Source organism: Amblyomma mixtum, chromosome 2, assembly GCF_055824585.1.
Source record: "Amblyomma mixtum isolate Tamu chromosome 2, ASM5582458v1, whole genome shotgun sequence".
In the NCBI taxonomy this organism is placed as follows: domain Eukaryota; kingdom Metazoa; phylum Arthropoda; class Arachnida; order Ixodida; family Ixodidae; genus Amblyomma; species Amblyomma mixtum.
Genome location: NC_143013.1, coordinates 295,664,086 through 295,690,175, shown reverse-complemented (window position 1 = coordinate 295,690,175; position 26,090 = coordinate 295,664,086). Strand labels below are relative to the sequence as shown.

General features: G+C 47.7%; 1 long non-coding RNA gene across 1 annotated transcript; it reads left to right on the top strand.

Annotated features, from left to right (window-relative positions):
- On the top strand, positions 1-25,337 carry LOC149364569 (uncharacterized). Its single transcript, XR_016289204.1, has 3 exons — positions 1-334; positions 24,338-24,454; positions 25,262-25,337. It is a non-coding gene; the product is annotated as an uncharacterized LOC149364569 (long non-coding RNA).
- The last annotated feature ends 753 nt before the right edge of the window (positions 25,338-26,090 follow it).

Below are 26,090 nucleotides of genomic sequence, written 5' to 3'. Positions count from 1 at the left end.
CCTTCCTGCCTCGCTCGTCGAACTGTGATGTCTCCTGAAGCCCTGCATTAATTGGGGCCTTGAAACTATTGTCAAGTTAGAGTCGGACCAGAATTGAAGAACCCAGCTATTACCGCGGCGCCTGACAACGTCGTGTTTGTGCCACCTGTTCGCCTGTCCATCGCTAAACACGGCGGATAACCTCTTCAATCACGAAACAACGAACTTCTGCAAAGGTGCCACCGCTGCCAGCCAGTCAACGAAGTGCGGTGTTTTCGGCGTCGCCCCTTCAAAGGGGGAACTCGGCTTGCATGGACGATGCCTTCCCAAAGCTTCATCCGCGGCAGCAAGAACGGTAAGTGCGATTACAATCGGTCCGTTCTGCTACTGGCACTGCTGGATTCGCGAGTTTTGCAATACTCGAGCTTCTGTTAGCGTAGAAAATGCGCTGAACGCACTTACGAAGATAGCGTAACAACTTTTATCCTGAGTGATTTCTGGCGCCAGTCGCAGAAGCACAGCTAGCTGTAAGCAGGGATAGGCAACATGCGATCATGTGTAGCTGAGGGGTGATCGCGTGTCTGTTGTTGGTCTAGAAGTTAGGGCACAGCTGCAAGCAACGATAGGCAGCACGCAGTGATGTGTAGCTGAGAGGTGATCGCTGATCTAGAAGTCAAAGGCACGCCCTGAGACGAGCGTCTCTTCTAGAAAGCAGGGAGGGAAGTAAGCACTGAAGTTGTCGCTCAGCGATTACTGCAGATTAAGGAATTAGAAGCACTGTTTTTCCCGGTACCACAGGGATGGAACTTTCGTACCAGTGGGTTTAAGCATTATCCTTTAGGAGAGAAAAGGAAATGTGGGGAGGTTAGCTGGAAGAGGACACCGGATCGATACCCTGCACTGGGGGAAATGGATGAGAGGATGTCAAGGTGCACGAGAAACGGTAAAGCGCTGTTCTCTAAAGAATGAAAGAGCCGTTCCACTTCGTAACACCTTAGAAGCCTTCATTTTTTAGGTGATAGAAAGGCACGAGATTGGCTAGCATCGGCCCGAATGCTCCGTCTTTTGCATCGATTGCACTGGCACGCATATATTGACGAGGGGTCCCGAAGTTTCGCCGAGACTTCAGCCCACTCAAGTTGCGCTACTATGAACTATGTCGAGGGCATTTTGTTGGCACTGTGTGGAGGGGGGTGGGCATTTTGCTGAACTGCGTGAAGGGCATTGTGCTGCCGGCTGCCTGCCTCAGCTTGATGTGCCGCCCTGCGTTCGCACAACAGAGTACGCGGCCCTGTAATTAGCCACAATGTGTACGCAGAAGCAGAAAACCTTCGCAACGTTGTCGCAAAAAAGCCCTTGGCGTGAAATTCCCAACTATTCGGCTCCGGCATACATGATCGTATCGCACAGATCTTCATTAACTCGTCGCGTTCTTTTATTTTTGATACCTTTTGATCGGCCACAACAAGAAGTAGGACCAGATTCATGCCAAGCTGTCGCAGACACGATGCGCTGCCAAGTTCCAATGCTATCGGGATTTGTTCGCCTATCTACGTAGCGGTTTGTTGCGATTATCTTTACAGTCACCATTCAGGTTCATCACCGCCGACGCGCGGCCTTAGCAATCGTCTTTCACCAGGACTCGCGTATGCGCGCCAGACGTGATTAGAAGGCTGGCGAAATATCGCAGTTTTGAAGCGAAAAGCTTCACTACCCGCACTACAGCCGCGCTTAGCGTGAGCCGTCGGAGCCAAGATTTGCCGCAGCTGCGCATGCGCGAAACCGAGCGACGTCACGCGCGGCGCAGGTGGCCGCAGCCGCCGCCGCGCCGACTCCGCCGCCTGACCGTTCGGCGCAGCCGCGCGCTACTGCGCATGTGCGCCGCCTCCTCACCGCCGCTACTACTGCGCGCTCGCCTCCTCGACACCGTTTGACCCTTCGCTGCAGCCGCGTGTTTACCACTGTTACTACGTATGCGCAAGGAGGGCTATATAACGCGCTTGCCTACACCGTTATCGTGGTGCTCCCAGTGCATTGTGCGCGAACTGCGACAGCCATGACGTCAAGCAAAGCATAACTGCAGCTTTTCGCTTGTATATCCAGGCTTATGATTTCGCAATGTTAGAAACTGTTCGCAGAGAAGTATGTATACGGGCTTTGCCAAAAACACCATATATGTTTCACCTAAGATGTTCAGCAATTTTTTAATATGGGCTTTTTCAGTTAGAAGAGTGCTTTTTATCTGCATAGCATTGTCAGCGGAATAGCTCATCAGAGTACTGCTAAAACATGCTAACTTGTAGGCTGGTTAACTAAACTTTGCAGTTGTTGCTCAGTTTTATTTAGTGAGATGCGTGAAATCCTTCGTGAGTAATATCCATGCCAGTTTTTAGAATTTCGAAAACGCATTTACTTTCGCCCCGCCACGGCGGCTCAGTGGTTACGGCGCTCGGCTGCTGACCCGAAAGACGCGGGTTCGATCCCGGCCGCGGAGGCCGAATTTCGATGAAGGCGAAATTCTAGAGGCCCGTGTGCTGTGCGATGTCAGTGCACGTTAAAGAACCCCAGGTGGTCGAAATTTCCGGAGCCCTTCACTAAGGCGTCCCTCATAGCCTAAGTTTCTTCGGGACGTTAAACCCCAATAAACCAATAAACCAAACCAAAAGCATTTACTTTCGGTGCTGTGAGCCAACAATTTTGCCTACGTCGCGTCAAAATACACGCGCTCTCGAAAAGCTTGCAGGCGAAGCAACCCCTGCAGTGCTCGTAACTCGTCCAAATAGCCAAAATATGTTGGGCCATAGCGCGGAGAGCAGCTGCGTTTCAATTCTAAAAACTGATATTCATATTATTTGCGCTGGGCCACATGCCTATCAGTAAATAAGGAGACTAACAGTAATAATTAAAAGTTCACTATTTTATATCAGTTACCATCCTACTAGTTAGTAGTTCTTAACTGTATTCTGATGCGCTACACTGCGGACAATGCTGTGCTGAAAAAGCGCTCGTGTAGCTCAAAAAGCCCATTTTCAAAACTCGCAGGTCTTCTTAGGTGAAAAACTCGGTATGTAGTACAGCCTACCTAGTTCGAATCCGGGCCATGCACCGTGGCTCGCTTTGGCGGTCCAAATCTGTCGGCTGTGAGGCGAACTGTTGCTCACCTGTCCGGGACTTCCCAGAGTGCTATAGACAGCCCCAGTACACGACATATCAACAAACTTTTTTTGGCTGTTTTCCTACAGCGGTTGCATAGTCCAGCGCAACATGAAGGTTCACTGTCGCTTAGGCCGAAAGGCACCAACAACTTTTTACTGGTGTAAGGTTCGTTTACTCGCCAGCCAATAATAAAAATGGCGGTACAGTGTTGAGAAACCTAATGACTAGCTGTGCTGATGTGTGCTGTACTCAGCCTTCTTGAGGTATTGCACAGCGTTAGAGTACTTTATTTTAGGTGAATTAGGCCCGAAGTGATCGCCTGCAAATCGCCAGACTACGTATTATCGTGCTCAGCATGCAGTTCTGCGCCTGCATTCGACGTCGACCATGCAGCGGTATGCGCTACGCGGTCGCAAGGTTAGTTGGTGGAGCGTTGTCTAAGAAAAAGTAAATATAGCTGTAATTTAAACGTACACTGAATAGTAATCTGAACTGGTCTTTTTACCGCGGGAACTCGATCGACACGTTCTAGGAATTCTTAGAAATTTCGAATTATAGTCCTGTGCGACCGATTTCCTCAATTTAAATCGAATTAAACTTCCGTCTCCCGCCTTTTTTTTGAACTCGCCGCAGACGGTAGGAGGAGTCAACCGATATTTCAACCAGTTCCGTGGCGGCTTGCCGCTCTGCCATCGGCGGAATGATACGTACCGGTCGGCGAAAGCAAAGAGTCCGCGCGTATTTTTATTTCTGTGGGCCTAATTTGCGGCTATGTAGCCTCTGGCTGGAGTAATTTATTCACGGCAACCTAAAAAACAAAATACAAGCGAAAGCGAAGCCGCCACACGACCACCTGAAAGGCACTTCACGCGTTAGTTGACTCCTCCTACCGTCTGCGGCGAGTTCAAAAAAAGGTGGGAGCCGGGATGTTTAATCCGATTTAAATTACGGAAATCGGTCGCACAAAACAATAATTCGAAGTTTCTATGAATGCTCGGAACGTGTAGATCGAGTTCCCGCGCTAAAAAGACTAGCTTCGATTACTCTTCGGTGCACCTTTAACACACACCACACAGAAAGACTGACGGGACGGGACGGGCTCCGAACGACAGCGCCCGTCCTGTCCGCCTTTCTGTGTGCTGTGTGTTACATTAGCCCTGTTTTTACCTTTTGTTAGATAGACACCGCTTGAATGTGTCGTGATGGACACTGCAGAAGACCATGCACTTTCTAGTACCAGCTGCGTGTATAACTTTCCGACACCGCCGGGCGACCGCTGCTTTGTGATTGGAGCTCCGCCTATAACTTGAGTATTTCAAGACATAGTGAGCGCCATGGTGTCCGTTCATGGCGTCTGTGGCAACAGTGTTCAGAGTTTCGCTTGAACAGCGTGGGATCCCCACGACTGTATGGTACACGAGTCACTGTCGCTGCTATGTCGACTTTCTTTCGATTATCCCAGGCAAAAGTTAATTCACCCAAGAAATGGTTTGCTTTGGAAGTCACATTTACAGACCTGCCTGCATTTTGTAACCGTTACGTAACTCTATGCTGAGCCACGTTGCAAACTTTACTACGTTTTCTGGCGTGCAGGGGCTTGTCAGTTCTGGTGAATGACCGTGACGTTTTCTCTTTACCGTAAAGTCAGTTTTTTTTAGTGCTTCGGCAGTAGACGGATCAGTACCGAGGCACTTGATCGTCATTACCTATGGCGTCTTAAAAATCACCCTCAGTTCCCTCTGCCTGCCAGGTAGCACCGAAGCATTAGACCAATGTGACATTTTTCTTTTGGTCAAACGTTAATTAAGTTTTCTTAATGACCTTTTTTAATAATTTCTTTACGTTACAGATGAACATCCTAGTAAACTTTTTCTAACATTAATTAAACATTATAACAACGTAAATGTAATATTGTCGAAAATAATGAAGCAACCCTGTACTAGTATGCAGGCCCACCATTGTGACAATTTAATCAACGCTTTGCAAGGACCAGCAACGAAGGCGACACTTCGTCTCCACAGTAGAGCACAACATGAGACTAGAATGTACTTACCTCCGAAAGCATGCAGTTGAGTCAAGCTTACACGCCCATTACTGAGAGGTGTCCCATGAGTGGTAGTAGCGAAAGGATAATAAGCAGTTTAACAAAATAATCTGCTTGAGCATGTTACCTATGGCGGGCACAATCTAAGAGATTTAGTTGCGCGAAGCACTGCTAGTTGAAAAACATGTTTACTGTAAAATTAGTGGAGAGTGTTCTGGGACTCGGTGCTAGAAATATATCTGCAGTGTTTTATAGTTATGATTCAAATATAATAATGTTTAATAAACAATAAGGAGACATTGCTGACTTCGAACGTTAAATATATGTTTATGCTGCAGCGTTTACCATCATTTGTTCATTTTTAACATTATAACAAGAGTTGAAAGCCAGGATTGGAATAATATTTATGTTCAGTGTTAAACTAATTTTTATGTGTAACATATAAACTTAAATATTAATTTCTGACAGTTAATGCAATGTTTCAATGTAACAATGTTACTGAACTTGCATAATTTTTTCATAAGATTGTTCTAATTTTCCGTGCTACCTGGGCGTGGCCAGCATATCGCCTTTGACACGTGTGGGGATGTGGGAGGGACAGCTTTATTTTAACAAAAAGGATCCTTTGTTCTTGACCAAGAGTCCAGGCGTCTGTGCTTCACTGAGAACTCTGTACACTTACCATGATTGGCTAGCTGGTTGAGCAACTAGCAGAATGTCATTCCATGAGGAGGCCGACCGGTTGGGTATGGGGGACCTGCCATCGGTTGGGGGCATTCCCACACCGTGTACTGTGCGATGTCAGTGCGCGTTAAAGAACCCCAGGTGGTCGAAATTTCCGGAGCCCTTCACTACGGCGTCCCTCATAGCCTGAGGCGCTTTGGGACGTTAAACCCCCATAAAAGGTCCCACAGGTTGTGTATGAGGGTGCCTTGGCCGCCCCACATGTTGAGCAGAGGAGGAAGGTCAAGGTGGGGTGGTGGCGATGAAGGAGGTGCGATGAATGTCTGCAGTTGCCGCCAGACTGCACTGTATTTTGAATTTCGTGTACGGTGAGGTGGTGGGAGGGTAAGCGCCTGTTTTTGTAATAAGTGGTTTTTTGATGGTATGTGAGAAGAGCCCGAGAGGATTCCTGCGTGGGTTTGGGTGTCCCATTTTCTTGGGGCCTGAAGGATAGTTCTCGAGTCAGCGTATGAACACGCTGGTTACCGGGGATCGAGACTTACCCAGGAACCCACGTGAGGGTTATCTCTTGGGTAAGCGTATGTCCTGATGCGAGAATGCGTCGGGCGATTGACGTGATAATGCTTTGCTGAGTGACGGTACACAGCTTTGGAGACGGTAGAGATATCCGTGATGTTGGGATCTTGTGCATAGTGTATAAGCACCAAGCCCATGGCCGCGCCTTCAGCCTCCGTGGGGAAGGTGGCTGCGGCCCCGATGGTGCCATCCTCGATAGTAGGCGGGGACAGCGGCATAATAGCCCGGTAGGGTGCGTTGTGCCGCGTTTACATACATGTCGGGTCTGCCTCTGTAGTGCTTGTTGTAATACTAGGCTCGTGCCTGGCGTCTGGCCCCGTGTAGCTCGGGGCTCATATTTCTGGGTAGAGGTTTGATGCGCATTGGACCCTGGATGTCAGGTGCAATGATTTGATAGTTGGGGGCAGGTGAGCAGGTAGATTGGAGCCTGGCGAAGATGCCGTAAGAGATGTTGGCCGGTTTCTGTGCGGGTTAGTTGAAGTATCTGGTTGTCTCGTTTGGCTTCGAGGAGTTCCGAGATAGTTTTGTAGGTGCCCGTTGAGAGTAGTGATTTGTGCTAAGCGACTGTGGTAGGCGGAGCGTTGAGATTATTGCCTTTCTAATAAAAGCATCAGCTTTGTCTTGTGAGAAAGCGGTAAGGAACGTGAAAAGTCGTGTCTGGTGATGAGGGCGTCTGTCATATTAAAGGTTTCCCTCTCCGACAGTCCATGGTTGCATGTGGCTACACTGCGGACAAGACCCTCGATTTGTTTGGTTCGCTTCTCTAGGAGTTGTACAGTGAAGGTTGCATCCAAAGCGTCCTGTATGTGCAGTCCAAGGACCTATGGAGTCAAGGACGTTGGAGTCCAAGGAGTCTATTGACCAACTCCAGGGGACCAGCGGTACGTGGTCGTCGTACATTCGGAGGTGCATGCGTGGATCCCGGGGAAGTGGTCTGATCATCAGCAGTTCCGATTTGAGCGGGGAGCACATAAGGCCCATATTGGTCAGGTTCGAGGGGATGATATCAACTGCCAATTGTAAGGTGTCTTGCGCCTCTCCTGTGGAGCCTTCAGTCGTTGATGTCGGCGTATATTGCCGAGTGGAGGTCAGGTATGTTGGTCAGTTGTTTGGCCAGCGGGGCTAGAGTTACATTAAATAAGAGGGGGGGGGGGAGAAGAGCTCCTTGTGGAGTGCCCCGGTTGGGGAGGGAGAACGGAGGTGACGGTATAGTGCCGAGTTGGATCTGGGCCGTTGATTGTGTCTTATTAAGAAGGCTTGGATGTAGCGCCACATTTGCGAAGGTTATGTTCGTGGCTAGTATTGTTTCTGGCTACTTTAACTATCTTATCCATATTTTTATTTATTTTATTTACATGATACTGGAGACCTTTTTAGTCCAAGCAGGGAGGCAAAAGCAAATTGTACAAGAAATTGTTACAGAGCATTGAACAAATGCAGCTTACGTACATACATATGTTTAAAATTCATGCATGCAGCTATAAAAGCCCTCCGAGATACATCTTCGACAGATCTAAAATAGTCACAAATTCAAGTCTCAGAAGGGCATTTTGAGTGGTTAAAAGATATATATTGCTAATGACATTTCCCTCTTTGTCTCTTAGCGCATACATCTAGTATCTACCTATGAGTAGTTTTTTCTTCACTGCTTTTAGGCTACCTCCGTTCCACTCCTACCTTTATCCCTTCCTTTGCGGCGCTTTTCGGGTTGTCCACCGAGATGTGTGGTGCAGTTACTGCATCATTTCCTTTCCTTAGAACCAATTCTCAAACTAATTTTGTTTTCTTCAGGGCTCGGCTTAAAACCTCGAAGTCCGTCTCAAATACAGGAAGCATCCAGTAGCAGCCGGCCTCAACACGATTGATTCCTTGTTGCGTGCTGCCCCTTTCCATGTTGATCGTATTATTAACTCTTCCTCAAAACAAACCAAACCAAAACCAAACCAAACTTTATTTTATTTTACAAATGTGCATACAGTCTTTAGGATGAGCCACAGGCCAAAAGCTAAAGAAAATAGCTTGAAAATGCCTGTAAAAAGTAATCAAATCAGTTCCAAAATACGATGCACAGAGCGATCTCCACAAAAGCGATTGGCTCTCCGAAGCGCGCGTCCCGCCCTACAACTTTGATAGGGCACACTACACTCTCTCTTAAAATTAAAAAGAAAACAAACTAAACTGACCCCGGAGTTAAGTTCTACGCGGGTCTATCCGGCGCCTTCCTAGAACACATTCAATTATGACCTCCCGAGCGTTTCCCACGCTTAAGACGTTGCCGTAAACCGGAAGGGTCACTGTCGTGCGATCTCCCCTTCGGAGTGGGGGGGGGGGGGGGGGGGGGGGGCGATTTGTAGTTGGCCGTTTGCGATCTGCTGTCGCTTGCCGTTCTGATCTTCTTTCTTAGAACTGTCCTATCTCCTACTCTCTTCTTGGTTTTTCCTTTTTTCCTGGCGGCGAGGGCTAACATTGTGTGGCTGACGACCCTGTTTCGCGCCATATTAGGTTACAGTGGTGGTGCGCAGTTGGCGTGCGTAGGGCTTTTTAAGGGCTCCTGTCCAGTCCCCATGTTGGGCTCCGCGGTGGGCGGCTGGCGCCTTTGTTGAACACCAAAACTTTTTTATGGCTTCTCAATTTTAACGCCGATCTCCGCTGCAAAAGAGGGCGCACCGAGACAGCAAAATTCTTCCCAAATAACCAAAACAGCTTAGAACGGTTCCACGAAGTGCACTCTGAACACGCAGAGAAGAACGGCTAGATGCATTACACCATTTCTTGTCACCAGAACTTTCACAGATAGCATAGGCCAGGGCTATAAGATAAAAAAACCAGCAAACGGTGACCTCCTACTAGTAATCCTGTACAACCACCAGCACGAAAAGTAAGCAGAAGTCACCTCTTTTGGAGACACACCTGTGACACTCAACCCACCCCGATCCTTGAACACAGTGCGAGGAGTTAACGCAGACGACGGCCTTAGGCATGTAACAGAAGTACTTCTTGAAGGACTAGAGGAACAAAACGTGACTAACGTGTAGAGAATAAAAATGAGGAGAGGCGACCAAGAAATAGCCACGAAACACATCATCCTGACTTTCGCATCAAGCATATACTCCCAGAATCCGTAGAAATCTGCTGTATGAAACTTCACTTCGGGCAGTACATACCAAACCCACGACGTTGCTTTCAGTGCCAACGGTATGGCGACAGCTCTCAGAGCTGCCGAAGCCAACTGACTTGCGCGAAGCATGCTTCACACGAACATGATTCTGATAACTGTACACTTGAACCACATCTGTGCGTAAATCGTGAGGGCAGCCATCCGGCGTACTCATGTGCATGCCTAATAGCGATATGCGAAATACGCAGCGCCAACTCTCGCCGCTCCGAGAACCAAGTCCTCCGTGTTGGTTCCGTACAGAAAACGAAACCGCGGCCTAGCGTTTCGTTAAAACGGCTGCGCTTCGTTTGAAAAGTGAAATGCCGATGGGCTTTTACGCTACGGTGTCCACTATACAAAGAAACTACGATGCGTGCCAGAACCTGGTTTGTTCTAGCTTGTCGCTTTTCTATTTCTTTTACTCTGTCCCAACGTTCTCCAAATGCCATGCGATCGAGGTACAAACTTAGGCTCTAAGCACGAAAACATTCTAAAAAAAACTATATCTTGCGCCGCAACCGAGAGCAGGTTAGCAGACGTTCGGATGGTGTTCCCATCATCGTTAAAAATGGAGTTGCATTTCGCGAACACAAGCTTAAAACTAGATTAGAAACTGTGGCAGCCATCCTACAAACATTTAAAACATTTACGGTATGCTGCGTGTACCTGGAGCGACATGTTAATCTAAGCAATCATGAATTAAAGGACCTTTTGGAGCAGCACCCAGAGCCATATCTAATATCTGGAGATTTTAACGCGCACTCCAGCTTTCAGGGTACTGACAAAACTGACACTAGAGGACAATTCATTGAGGATGTTATACTGTGTAATGACCTCTATCTATTAAACACTGGAAAACCAACCTGTTGTTCTCCTAGCTCAGGACAAATGAGCTGTATAGATTTATCTTTTAGTTCGCCATCTATTTTTAGATACAAAATGGGATGACCTAGATAACCCACATGGAAGTGATCATCTGCCTATACTAATCAACATCTTCACTAGAAGTCACTCCATCAAAATCATGACGTTGGAAGCTGCATCTCGTCTACAGGGCACTGTTCCGAGAAAAGGCCAGCCTAGAAAAAAATAGTTACCGACAACCTCAATTTTAGACAACCTTAACGAACTTTTCACGACGTGTACTATTACCGCTGCGCGCCTAGTCATCCCTCAGTCCTCTGGAGTAGTAAAACAGAGTAAAAAAGTATTGCATACAAGAACGTAGGGAAGCTAAAAAGATAGAAAAGAATGCTTGGGGATTTTCCCGTAGGTATGCAACGCAGGATAATTGAACAAACTTTGGTTTGGTTTGGTTTGGTTTGGTTTATGGGGTTTAACGTCCCAAAGCGACTGAGGCTATGAGAGACGCCGTAGTGGAGGGCTCCGGAAATTGGGACCACCTGGGGTTCTTTAACGTGCACTGACATCGCACAGTACACGGGTCTGTTAAGAAGGCGAGAGCGAAAGACCGATGTATCCGTCACAGTGCCGCAAAAACTTCTCGGCAAAATTATGTGTCGTCATAAACAGCTCAACAACATTAAAAAACATATGGGAGAAAGCTCTAAAGATAAATGGCAGCTATTCCCCATTCACAGTTCGCCTTCTGACAGCCCCTGCTGTACAGACAGATATAGAACAGGAAAGCATTTCGGGTGAATACTTTTCTGCAGTTTCCAGTTCGTCACAGTACACAGAAACAGTCCTAAAATACAAAAACACAGCTGAAAAACACACTGACAACAAGTGGCAGCACAAATGAACCTTGCAATAGTTCAATCACGCTTCAAGAAATCCATGAACTAATTTCCACTGATAAAAAGGCTGCACCCGACCCATATGAAGTACCGTCTTTGTCAAAAGTAACCAGGCTGGATGGTTTGCTTCTAGCTCGTGCAGTGTAGCCCTTACGGCTTCCCTGAAGCTGTAATGGTCGTTAAAGGTAAGGACTGGGTGTCTTCTTACCTTCCAACATCTTTTGATCTTTAGGAAAGCCCCATGGGCTCCACTATACAAGCTAGAAGCAAACCATGTAGCCTGGTTACTTTTGACAAAGACGGTACATTATCAAATGCTAGCCTATCTCTCCAGATATGTCGTAGATACACTTTGAAGACTTTTTTGTAACAAATTTTGGGCATTGGGGAAAGTACCCGAAGCCTGGAGAAAAACTATTATTGTGCAGTTTCTTAAACCAGAAAAGCCACCAACCTCTCCTAACAATTATAGACCCATAGCCCTTACCGGTTGCCTCTCAAAATACTTTGAAAGTGTCCTGAATATGAGATAAACTTTTGTCCTTCTATCCTCTGAACTTCTTGACATCCGTCAGTGTGGTTTTAAAAAGGGATGCTCCACTCCAGATCACCTAGTTCGTCTTGAAATGCTGTCCGGGAAGCTCTTGTACACAAACAACACTGCAGTCTCTTTTGATTTAGAGAAGGCATACGACACAACCCAGAGGTTCGGAATTATTCAAGACGTTGTTGAGCTTGGCATCCGAGGCATAATGTTGACCTGCCTAAAAGACTTCTTATCTAACCGTTCATTCCATGTACGCCTAGGCTCAACCCTTTCGAGGAATTTCATTAAGTAAAATGGATTACCACAGGGGCGTATTTTAAGCGTAACACTTTTTGTTGTAAAGGAGAACTCTGTTATTAAAATAATTGCAAGGTGCGTTATGTATTCACTCTATGTAGGCGTTCTTCAGATGGGCTGCACATCGTCCAATGTGCCAACAAGTGAAATAAACTGAGAACATGGACAGACAGAAATGGTTTCCGCTTTTCTTCAGAGAAAACAGTGCCCATTTTTTTTTTCTCTCTGAAAGGAGGCTTAAAGGCAGATTCCACTCTACACCTGAACGAAACTGAGCTACCCGTAAAAGATCAACATAAATTTCTAGGCATAACGTATGACATAAAGCTCCCTTGCCAGCCTCTCATAAACGCGCTGAATAAGAAAGCCTTCCGATCCTTGAGCATACACAAAGTACCTTCACGAAAACACTGGGGGGCAGATAGGACATGTCTTTTAGCAATATACCACTCTGTGGAACGCTCTGTCCTGGTTTATGGATGTATATTGCATGGTCAGCGAGACCATCGTATCATAAACGAGTGGATCCATTACATAACTTTCCACTGGTGCCTACAGGTAGTTGCCCATAAATAGTCTTGATGTAGGAACTAACCAACCATCATTTACAGACAGAATAACCATGCTTACGTGTTCATATATTCTAGAAATTCGTTCACAACCTAAACACGTCTGTCACCAAATAGTTACAATGTGCCCTTCTAGAATACTTTTTAACAATAAACCGCAAACTACCAGGCCACATGCTTTTGCATTTTGAAGAGATGTGCCAAAACATCTTCGTAGAAGACACATTACCTGGCATTGATCGAAGACGAGATCCACTGCGGCCCTTGGTACAATTTTCCTGCAATCTGTGATTTCACTCTTGCAGAGTTCCGTAAAAAAAACAAACCACAAAGCAACATGTAATAGAAGAACTTGCGCTCTTGCGCTCGGGGAAAAGTATAGTACTTTCAGAGCTTTTTGTACAGATGGTTAAGAAACAGATGTTTACGTTGGAAGCACAGTGGCACAAGGGAATTTGAATGAAATAGTAAGGCTTCCGCAATGTGCTTCCATCTTCACTGCCGAATGTTACGCCATCTGTGCAGCCACTGAAAGAATACTAAACAAGAACCTCACAAATAGCATTATTTACACAGACTACATTAGCAGGGGGACGTAATTACGGCAGCTTTTAACACATACAGCCGTTCATTTAACAAAAAAAAAAGAACGAAAAAGCAAGAGAATCGCATGGTTTTCAGGTATAATCGGAGTGCTTCCCTTCGAGTCGTGAACAATATTTCCGTGTATTCTCGTTCCATACATATAAATAGTAAATATAAATATAATGAACTCTTATCTCCACCCGCATAACCTAGTAGTAGTAGTAGTAGTACAAGACCTTTATTCGGCCATAATTTACAGGCCGAGCATGTCGACCGCCTGGGCGACCAGGAGTCGCTGTTCTGCCTCCCCTTCAGCGCCAAGCCAGTCGAGCCAGGTGGTGATGGATAAAGAAGGTGGGGGGGGTAGGAACCCGACTGCTGAGCAGCCGGGCAATAGAAGGGCAATGAGCCAGGTCCACATAGATACAGGGGCAGTTGGGACAGGAAGGGTCTGATCGATAGCGATAGAGAAAGAGGCGAGACGGGGTGATAGCTGCATTCATTTGGATGTGCCGAAGAAGGCCAGCCTCCGGCACCGTGAGCGATGGATGAGGGGCCTCTCCCTTGTTCTGGCTCGTAATTCCGGGAAGCTCTCTCATGAGACTAAAGATCTGATTAAGAAACGGCAAAGCATGAGGACGTCTAACTCCATAGATAGAATAGAACTAATAGAGCTGTCGAAGTTAATAAATAAGCGCAAGGTAGCCGACATCAGGAAGTTTAACATGGAGAAAATCGAGCATGCTCTGAAGAGCGGAGGTAGCCTAAAAGCAGTGAAGAGAAATTCTAGGCGTAGGTAAAAACCAGATTTATGCGATAAGAGACAAAGAGGGCAATGTCATTAGCAATATGGATAAGATAGTTAAAGTAGCCAAACAGTTCTTCACAAATCTATACAGTAGCGATTGCAATCAGAATGTTACTGAGAGAGGCAGTAGAGCACACCAATGGGACATCCCATCAGTAACAAAGGAGGAAGTAGAAAGCCTTAGGAGCAATGCCAAGAGGAAAAGCAGCTGGTGAGGATCAGATAACAGCAGATTTGTTGAAGGATGGAGGAGAGATTGTGCTCGAAAAACTAGCCACCCAGTATACGCAATGCCTTGTGACTTCGAGCGTACCTAGAGCTTGGAAAAACGCTAACATTATCTTAATTAATAAGAAAGGAGACGTCAGGTACTTAAAGAATTACAGACCGATCTGCTTATTGTCGGTTGCCTGCAAGGTATTTACTAAGGTAATCGCTAATAGGGTCAGGACAACCTTAGTCTTCAATCAACCAAATGATCAGGCAGGCTTTCGTAAAGGATACTCGACAATAGACTATATTCACGCAATCAGTCAGGTGATAGATAAATGCGCAGAATATAATCAACCCTATATATAGCCTTCAGTGATTAGGAGAAAGTATTCGACTCAGTAGAAACCTCAGTAATCATGCAGGCATTGCAGAATCAGGGTGTAGAAAAGTGTTGTGTGAAAATATTCGAAGATATTTATAACGATTGCACACCTACCATAGTTCTCCATAAGGTCAGCAATGAAATTCTAATAAGGAAAGGTGCCAGGCAGGGAGATACGATCTCGCCAATGCTCTTCACTGCCTGCTTACAGGAGATATTCCGGGGACTAGAATGAGAACAGTTGGGGAGAAGAGTTAATGGAGAATACCTGAGTAATCTGCGATTCACTGATGACATTGCCTTGCTAAGTCTCTCAAGAGATGAGCTGCAAAGCAGAACGGTAGGTCTTAAAATTAACATGCAGAAAACCAAAGTAATGTTCAACAGTCTGGCAAGGGAACAGCAGTTCGCAATTGGTAGCGAGGTGCTGGAAGTGGTAAGAGAATGGCTCTACTTAGGGCAGGTAGTGGCCGCTGATCCAGATCATGAGAGGGAAATAACTAGAAGAATAAGAATGGGGTGGAGCGCATATGGCACGTTCTCTCAGATCATGAATGGCAGTTTGCCGTTATCCCTCAAGATAAATGTATATAACAGGTGTATCTTACCGGTACTCACCTATGGGGCAGAAACGTGGAGGCTAACAAAGAGAGTTCAGCTTAAGTTAAGGACAACGCAGCGAGCTAGGGAAAGAGAAATGATAGGTGTGACGTTAAGAGATTGGAAGCGGGCGGAGTGGGTGAGAGAAAAAACGGACGTTAATGATATCCTAGTTGCAATGAAGAGGAAGAAGTGGGCTTGGGAGGGCATGTAATGCGAAGGCAAGATAACCGCTGGTCCTTAAGGGTAACGGAGTGTATTCCAGGAGAAGACAAACGTAGCAGGGGGCGGCATAAAGTTAGGTGGGCGGTCATACGATGGCTGCAGCGGGCAAAGTACAGGGTTAATTGGAGAGACATGGGAGAGGCCTTTTCCCTGTAGTGGGCGCAGTCAGGCTGATGCTGATAGTGATGATAATGTCCCCGTGAATGTGTCCATAAAGTTGATTGTTCATAGAAACGAATATCCGGGAAAAACAAGCCGATTTATTACGAAAAGAAGTTGGTGACGAGAGTTTGCCTCTGTGCATACCGAGGAGAGCATTATTATTCAATGCAGACAAAGCTGAGCTACGTGATGGGCGTTCTCTCGGTCACCATTGTCCCAAAGATACTGAAGCGTTTTCTGTGGAGACCCAAGCCATGGCAGCACTCTTCGATGGCTAGATTTAATCCAAGTGTTTTTTGTTTTCTTCATAAGCGCACTAAATTCGCACGTGTACTCGCCACTCTTGCTCTTCATAGAAGCATTCAGTTCCAGTCTTGATGATGACTATGAATTCTTATGGCGCAAGGCCATAAGAGGTCAAAGAGCGACACGGCACAAGGTTTTTTCGTAGCACAAGGTGGGGTCAAAGAGCCATTTCCCAAGTATTTCACCTTAAAGAAGCCGAGCACCAGGCCAGGGGAATCTTTTGCCCATTGTATCGCCGGTGGGCATCCGGCGGCACTGGGGACATTCAGTTCCATTCTTCCGAACTTCATGCTGGCCATTGTAAGGCTTTCGACTGGCTTCGCATCGCCTTCACTAGACAGCTTCCAAAGAATTTTCTACATATTCATGAACAGCTTGCTTGGTTGAGATGTAGGATGTTCTGGCTGTTCAGAAAGAGTGGTAGCTAGTGTACTGACACCGTCGATGTGCATCAGTGGGTCGAAGTGCAACATCGCAAGGTAAGCTTACAATATTGTAAATAAACAAAAAAAAAACGAAGTTGTGCAGCTTGGTCTAGGCGAGTGGTTGCGTTCCTTTTTCCTCCGAGGAATGCCGCAGGTTGTTTTTAGCGTTGGTGGCGTCAGAGTTCAACTCCCTGGACGAGTGTTCGCGCCCTGCTCGTTTCCGGTGTCCCCGTATACCTCCCTATACTAGATGTGACCGTGGCCTGGGCACAAACAGGTGCTGAGTTTACGTAGCCACGAGCTCAGTGCCACGAGATCATCGCCGCGCGCATTCGTACCGCCTTGTTGACTTCAAAAGTGTGCCATCGGCATTCTCAGTTGACCCAAGTAACGAGCCCATCAGCCTGTATTCTGAGGTTTGTTCACCATTGCTGTAAATTTTCTGCGTGGACACGTCGACCTACGGAATGCGCTGTACGCCGCTTTAGCAGGCCACGAGACGACGTAACAGCTTGCTGCCTTTGAATACCCGCGCCTTGTGCATTCTTGCCTGCCCTCCGCTTGTTAGGGCGGTGACTGGAGAACAGAACAGTGGAGGGGCAACCCACAAGTAGGCGCTGAAGTTATCAGCAGATCAGCTCAGGTCTCCTTGACGAGCCGTTAAAGGTTTCAGAGCCGCGGCCGGGCTGCAGCGGGGTGCTTTGAGGGCTCCGGATCCGTGGACCGTGCGAGTAACCCGAGAGACGCTTAGACAGCCATGCTGCTCTGTTGATACTTATGACTTGGAGGCAAGTGCTGTCTCGCTTTTCGAAGAAATTACTGAGCGCTCCTCCCGAGTTCTGCATGTAGTAGAGGGCAAAGGCGCGGTCGTAGTTTCCTGCCTAGCCGAAGGCAAGGAAGCTGTAGGCGTTCATTCTCTCCCTTTTGCTTTTGGAAGAACCGCCGCACGGGAGACAGCAGCGAACGGATTGCTCATTTGGTCCAACCACGTGAGAGCTATTGTTTTTTTTTCGAATATTTTATATTGGTTGTACGTAAACCTAAGTTCTTGGTCTCCAATACCGTTCTGCCTCTATCTAGCAAGCTCCCTCCCTGGTGAGGAAATTCATCGGCCACAAATCACGTCAGCCTCCGGAAAATTAAGAGTAGGGGATCGAGAGAAAAAAAAATTTACTCGTGCGCTGCGACAAAGACGAGGTTACTGCTTTGCATTCGTCGAAATGCTTACTGAAACGCAGGAGAGAGAGAGAGAGAAACAACTTTATTGCCATAGCTTGAGTGGATGCTTGTAGCGCGACAAAAACAGACAAGGGACAGAAGACGAACGGGACAAGCGCTCCCGTTCTTGTGCCGTTAGCGCTTGTCCCGTTCGTCTTCTGTCCCTTGTCTGTTTTTGTCACGCTACAAGCATCCACTCAAGCAAAATGAACCAACTCGCCCAGCAAAAAGTGTTATTGAACTTTATTGCCATAGAGTGGCTGGATTTAGGGCAGGTGGGCTTGGTGTGGCCCCCGGGTGGGGGCGACTTCCTGGGCCCACGAAATGAGTGCCAGTTGGATGCTCTTGTCTGGCCTTCTGAGGAGTTGGTTCCATCCTTCCTCGGAGGGAGCTGGCAGTAATGTTCTAGGCGGCGGATTTCGAGCGCAACCCCAGAGGATGTGCGGCTGTGGCGATTTCTCCCTGGTAACAAATTTGGCAGACGGGGTCGTATTCCCCGTCTGTGATGAGTGAAAGCCTAGAATGGCTAAGGATGGAGTGTGTCTGCAACCTGCGGAGCAAGGTGGCTTGCGCTCGATTCAAGTCGGGGTGTGGAGGCGGGAACTGGCGTCTCATCTCTCTGTGGAGGTTGGTAATTTCGGCAAAGGTCTGGGGAGCCTCGGAAAGAGCGTCTGGGTCCGTGGGGCCGGCCGCCCGGTTGGTTAGTCCTCGGGCTAGTCGGTCGACCCCTTCGTTTCCAGAGTTTCCCGCGTGGGCGGGTGCCCAGACCAGGTTGGTCTTATGGTCGGGAGTGCAGCCGCGAAGGATGCGTGCAGCGGGGTGGCAGATAACACCTGCCGAGTAATTTTGTATTGCTCTTTTGGAGTCGCTGAGGACTGTGCGGGTACGTGGGTCAGCGATGGCCAGCGCGATGGCCAGCGCGATGGCGGTTTCTTCTGCCGCTGTCGGAGAGTGAGCTACTACTGTGGCGGCGGTGACGAGAGAAGACTGTGGCGTGGTTGCACAAGCCACGTATGTGTTTGCACTTTGCCGTGCAGCATCTACGTATATTGCGTGTTCGTCGGCAAGGTATGTGGCATCTAGTGCTTGGGCTTTCAGCTGACGGCGCGTATTATGGCGGCCAGGTAGCATGTTTTTGGGGATTGGCTTTATAACTAGGCGGCTATAGACCCCTATCGGAATGGGCGTCGTGGGGTGGACGTCGCCTATGGGGTTGATGTTGAGACGGTCAAGTATGAGCCGCCCGTGTTTAGTGCGGGAGAGGCGGTGGATTTGGGCGGTCCTGTGTGCCTCTATGAGTTCTGTGAGCGTGTTGTAGATGCCGAGTTGGAGGAGGTGCTGTGTGCTGGCGTACTGAGGTAGCCCCAGTGCCGCTTTGTACGCTGAACGTATAATGCTGTTCACAGCTTCCTCGTCCTTCAGGCGGAGGTGATAGTAGGGGTAGGAGTAGACTATCCTGCTAATGAGGAAAGCTTGCGTGAGCCGACAGAGGTCATCCTCTTTCATACCTCTGCGGCGGGTGCTGATGCGGCGGATAAGTACAGCGTTATGAACGCCGCTGTGAGGTTCTTAGCTTTGTTATTCCATTGCCCAAAGTTTGTTTTCATGCAAAGAAGACGTAAACACACTGAGAAAGTTAGGTCCTTGCGAAAATTCTCCACGCATACATAACGAAGTCCGTACTAGCGAGGTACGACTATATATAATTCCGAACCACGATGAGGGTGAAACGCCGTGCCATGTTTGATGAATACATAGTATAGCGTTGTGCTAAAATAGGCTAGTGGGAAAACAACTCAAATGAATAAAGAAGGAATGAAGGGACGGTCTAGCCAATACCATGCGACTGACATACACGTCGAATGCATAAGCTTTGACTGATTCGGCTGCTTCGTAAGCAGCGTCACTTTTTCCAGGACCATTTGCGTTGGGAACTATTATTTAGACGCTGAACAAATATATTTTAGATGCTACATCACGAATAGTTCACCTACCACGTGTTTTTTTCTCCACATTTTGCATTGGGCTGATCATGGTGAAAAATTCGTGGTCGGTGTCGCACAAATTTATTCACTCAATTTATTCTTTTCATTCACAGTTAGTGAATCGAATCGATTACAAAGAGGCGTTATGGAGTGCATAGGCGCGCAGTTGTCCTCTCCTTTTTAATTTCTCCGGCACCAGTCCTGTTTTTAGTTTGCGATTCTCGTGGGCATGGCTTCGTCATCATTCTTTTCTTTCCCTTTCCTTCTATCATAGGACATAAGTTAGGTTGGCGAGCTGTTTTCGTAAGGATCGGCAGCACACTACACTTTTCTTCAGGCGTTTTGCAGGGGCTTCAGATGCCTTGCAGAGAAGCGAGAGGTTTCGCTCAGGTGGACTTTGACGGGCGAGCCGATGTAAAAAACGCGCATTCCAACCTATGCGCCGTTGTGGCCTACCTGTTTTCACGAGTGTAATTTAAAGAAAGTAGACATTTGTGATAAATAATAAAAAATAACAGCCAAATATACAACGAAGCTGCTTACAAATACATATCAATGAATACAACTTGGTTCTGTCGTGCTTCAATGAGCGTTATTCCTGTCGCGTGTGTCCTGCAAAATTTGTATGTTTGCTCATGATTGTGTTTTTTATCAAACCGGTAATATAACACGTATCATCAAATATCCCTCAAAAGCTACCTTAAAAAGCGGTATTAGTTGCTGTCGATATAGAAGCCATACATAAACGCTCCGAGCTCTCATGCCAGAATACCGGCTTTTCTTCTTGCGTATACTTTGGATAGTGTATGCAATGTCGGGTGCAAAAAGTGGTACGCAACATTAGAGGTTGTATGGCTTGCTGCTTTTGCGGCCATTTTCGGCATTTAGGCCAAGCTGGAGCGCCACTCATCGAAACGAGCAAAATGACTTGCCTCTGGATCAAAACGGTCGCCTTCGATCACAGTACACCACATATCTAAGGTGCCGTAACTAGTTGTTAACAAGCTTCTCACATGATTCTCGGTCGATAGATTTTTATTTGCCTACTCAAATTTGTTCTATTTATTTTTGATTTTTTTGAAGCCGGTATCCGACCTTGAGGTCGCTAATGGAAACCTCAACCTCAGATGCTTAGAAACACTTCTAGAAAAGCTACCAGAGCCATATCTGTTAGTCGGACAACCCCTCTTTCTGGGGAAGTGGAGAAACTAATCCCAGAGGTCGCATTTTAGAAGATTTTATTCTGTGCAGTAATGTGTGCCTACTGAATTCAGGAAAGCCCATGTACTGCTCCCTAAAAACTGCAAAAATTAGCAGTTTAGATTTATCGTTTAGTTCACCATCACCTTTTAATGATGTTAAATGAGATCTTCTGGACAACCCACGCGGAATGGATCATTTTCCACCCATTATTATACCTGAAGAAATAACTGTACAGCAGCTGTATCCCACCAGTAGTCAGATACGAGGCAGAAACGAGGAGGCTAACGAAAAGGGTTCTGCTTATGTTAAGGACGACACAGCGAGCACTCAGGACCAATGCCACTCCGCTAGCCCCGATTACACTGTGGAGGTCGACAGGACCAACACACCGAGGTATAGCCCGCAGGAAAATCGTTTATTTGGGGTGATTCCAAAATACGATAACCGCCCTCGGTAGCGCAGGCAGCAGGAAACGGGCACGGGGAAAGCTCGATGTCACCTGGAAAAGCCGCGTTTGTCTCATGGCTCCGTCCATCCCGTCCATCCCGTCACGCGTTGTCTCATGGCTCCTTCAACTCTCTCCCCGTGGTGGGCTGCCCGTGCGACCACCGAATACAAGAGGGGGAAAGGAGGGTCAACCACGTGACGATGTGGATGCTGCTTCCCAGCTTTCTTCTCTGCCAACCCCGAGAGAGCCGGGAGGGTAAGGGTCGCTGTAGGCCACTTGAGAGAGTTCGGCAGGATATGCGCCGCCTAGGGCGGTCGAAGGGTAGACTGGATGCTCGCAACTGTTATCCCCAACCGTTCCCAATCTAGGTCTCCGAATACCTCCAGCAACTAGGCGGTGAATAGCATTGGAAATATAGTGCCTCCCTGTCTGACATCCTTCCGTACTGCAATTTTATTGCGGTGGTTATGGAGGACACCTGCGATCCTCTAGTCAAGTGCACCCTCGGAGGGCGAAGCCCTCCTCTAAAATAAGCAAATCACGGAACATGTGCTACTCTCGCTTGCACACACTTCCTTCTCTCGACCTCATCCCCTCCGTTACTCGCATCCCCATCCCCCGAAAAATTAATTTGGGCCCACTGCTCTCTGGAGTCCCGTTGTAGTTTTTTCGGGCGCGTTCCGACTCGTCCTATAGATACTGCCCCCTTCCATACGCCGACCTAGGACAATGCCACTTCCATTGTCTTATCGCCCTCCCAATACCTATACTTCTCTCAAAATCCACCTAGCGTGCCTGGCTGGGATCGGCACAGCTGGCCGACTAAGTAGCCCTGGGCGCTCTCCCAAGGTCGTGCTGCTCTACCCTCCACCATGCTTTTCCATCCGCCACCATGATTTTCATTACAATAATTCAGCAATATGATGGCTTCCAATATTCCCTTCATAAGCTGTTCTAGTGTGAAGACAATGGCATTCTTCGGCATTGAACCCCAGTCCTCCGGCTCAGTAGCCGAACACCCTTACCACAGGGCTAAGGCAAAATGCAACAGCAGCCATGGGCTGTGCACTGTCCGGGAGCGTTAAAACGTCGGGTGGTCCAGATTATTGTGAAGATCTTCACTGCGGTGTCTTTCATAGCTCATGAGCAGTTTGGGGACGTTAAACTGAACACAGCATGTAGCACTGTCACCTTATAAAGGCTGTGGCTACAGTTCCGTCCAGACGGAACTACAATTTGCGCTAGAGTTCCGTCCGGACGGAAGTGCATGTAGCGATGGGGTTCCGTCCAGACGGAACTGTATCTGACACCATACAGTTCCGTCCAGCATTATCTGCCACAAGAGTTATGTCAAGACGGAATTAAAGCTGGCGTTATAGAGATTGGGAAACCAGTTTGCTTGCAGACTTTTGCATGTCCATTTAAAAAAGTGGCAATCCTGTTCCGCCTAATGTGTGACAGGATATTCTGCTGCATCATTTTATTTTCCAAGCAGTCAGTGAGAAATGGCAATAGATCGAGTTTTGGCTTGGGTTTGTTGGTGCGTTCGCATGATGCTTGTTGACCGTTTTTGTACGTCTTAGTCTTTTTCGCGCTACGTCATCTTGCAGCACAAATAGCGACATTGCTTCACATCACTTCACGAAGAGTTTCTGCACTCTGCTTCTAACAGTGTCATTTTCCTGATCCTGCATGCATGCACAGAAGTTATACCTTCGAGGATGTAACTAAACGCAGTACGCGGACAGATATTTTGGTGCTGTATACATGCGTAGAGAGAACATCTGGATACAGCTTGGTCAACTGGTTATTCCAGACGCAAAGGAATGCTTTATGGGGGTAGAAATCACCCATTTTGAATAGTATGGGCCTTACGGACATTAGACTGTTGTAGATGTAGAACCTTCACGCACGTAAACGTGAGCAGTCTACGTAGCGTACGCTCGTGTCGCTTCGTACAGTTTAGCTACACGTGCGGGACGCAAACTGTGTAGATTTGCCATAGAACCTAAAAAATGCGCTATCATGTTGATCCGCGCCATCTAGTACAGATAAAGAAAACTAATTTTGCTTAGTCGAGCTGCTTGGAGCGGAGCCAGGCCAAGCCACAGAGCGGGCGGTAAACACTTTCCCCCTGTCTTCTGACAAACGTTGAGTGATTTTATTCCACTCAACTGTATATTGCCTATTATCTTCAAAGGAATTGCATTCTTTCACGCCCCGCATCATATTTAAATCATTGCTTTTCGAGAAGCGAAGGCGCGCTGGTGTCCCACTCATGTTGACGACGTCTGCGTATGGAGCCAAAACGTGCACCGTTTTGCTTTTCCCGCTGACTGTTCCGAGGGTCTCGCGATATCCCGCTAGGTTTTGAGCTTCGCGTGGTCTCGCGAGACCGTCGGCACACTCGTTGCTATGACGACCACAAACGCTTCTCCGTCAGGCTTAGAAGCTGCTGAAACGGATTTCTATCTGGAAAACAAAAGCTAGTTCTCACCTAAAACGTCATGCGAGAGCAAGAATTGACCAACTGAAGGCAAATACAGCAGCTTACAGCACGATACCACGTCGAGGGATTAGCGACGAAGCTGTTATCGTTGTGAAGCGGGCGGGCAGGGCGCCGCCATCTTGCCAACGTCACGTACGCAAGCAACGTGAAGACCGCAACGCAAAGATCCGAATCTCACGTTCGTCCGTGCGACCCACACAGACACTTCACGTTCTGCGCATGTGCACTGGTGACCCGTAAGCGCTCTACTTACGTGAAGCTTCTGTGTACGTGCAACTAAAACTGTCTATTGTATGGACGGAACTCTAGCTGCAGTAAATATTCCGTCTGGACGGAACTGCAGCAGCAGCAAATGTTCCGTCTGGACGGAACGCTAGACACTCCGCCTTATAAAAGCTGAAGCTGATCCAGGGGTTGCCTGGATCTTTTCTTATATTGCCCTTAATTCCCTTACTCCCCCCCCCCCCCCCCCCCCCCCCTTGGTAACAAATTTGTGCAGGTCCGTGCTGTACCCGAGCGCGGGGCTGGATGACCGGAGGAACAGGAGAAGTTGTCCACGCCGCTGCGCCTGAAGCCTTGGGCGGCAGAGCTCACCGTCTCCGAGAACCTGCACACGGTGAGCACATCGCGCAATTCAGCCAAAGCTAAAATGCTGCGGAACCACCTAAATGCATAGTCCGCAGGAGCAGGACTAAGGAAAGCGAACTTTTTTTGGATGTCTAGAGTATATGAACTCCCCTTACGGTCACAGTTGTATTGTGGCCATGATGTTCATGAATTATAAAAGATCAGTTGCGTTTGGTATATTTGAAGGACCGGTCATGCTTGCAGTCTTGCTTTACATGTTGTTTGGCACCTGTGCACTGCTGCAAGCGCGCTATAGTAGAAGATATACGCGCAGTGCAAAAGCAAGGAGGTGACACATCAGGGAAAAAAAAAAAGGCGAGGATCCGTGTGCGAAACTACATATACATGAACTACGCGGACGACTGGGTGCTGTGTGAGTATTTGGAACCCCGGGGCCTGCTGAACTAGTTGAAAGTGAAATTAGTGATGACAAATTGGAATGATGCGTGAGTCACGGATACGCTGCGAAAATGCTGAGAATGATTGAGTAATTGGGTGCGATGTCAGGCGTCACTGCAATTCAGCAGTGACGCCGTATGGCTGCTATTTAGTAATTACTTCCTTATTATAAATCTACTTCACCGTGGGGGATTTCCCTAAACATCGCACTACTCCTGTCTTCTAAGGTCCCTATAGTGGCATGCTAATTGATCGCATGTATAAAAAGAGAAAAAAATTCCAGAAACAGAAAAGAACAAAGAAAATACCTGAAGAGAACCGTAGCAGGCACCGGGCTAACCGTGACGAAAGTTGACAATGGGCTACAGTTTCAAACCCCCATAACGAATTTGCGCAGGTCACGACTGTAGGCAGACACGAGGTTGGATGACAGGAGGTGCAGGACACGTTTTCTACGTACACGAGAATCTTTGACGGCAGAGCTCACCGTCTCCGAGGACCGGCACACGGTGAGCACGTCACTTATTGCATTCCGTGCGACAATGCCGCAGCGTCAACGAGATGGTCTGTAGAAGCAGCAGGATTGTGGAAATTGCAAACTTGACTTGGCTGCACCATAGCCTTCTATATATAGGAGGCTATGGCTGCACAAAGTACCTGCGCTCCCCACACTCCCACAGTTGTGTTGTAGCCAGGGTGTTTATAATATATCTCAAGGCAATGATGTTCGGTATATGAACGGACCAATCATGCTCGTCAGTGGGAATTTCGAACTGCATTTTCTATGACTGCTCAACTGTGAGCATTATGGAGTAGTAGTATAAACTTTATTCCGCAAAATGGGACGGGGTTTAGGGGTTGGGGTCTTGAGCAGCAGGTGGTGTTCTTAGGTACAGGGTCCCATTGGTTCTTGCTGCCTCCTCGGCCCGCTCAACCAGCGCAAGCTGATCTTGCGGGTCCGAGCTGGACAGAAGCTCCTCTCGCTGCTCGACTGACGGGTTTGTAATTTTGGGCTCTATCGGGCTCGCCCGACAGCCCCATGTGGAATGGTAGAGGGTGGCTATCTCTCCGCACCACACGCATTCTGGAGTGTATTGCGAAACACAAGGCGCCATGATGTGAGGAGAAAGAGGCCTAGCTTCGCTTTCGAGGGTGACAGCGCCCGAGCAGTTACTTTTGTGAGACAGGATGAACATCATAATCAGAGAGGGGGGGGGGGGGGGGTG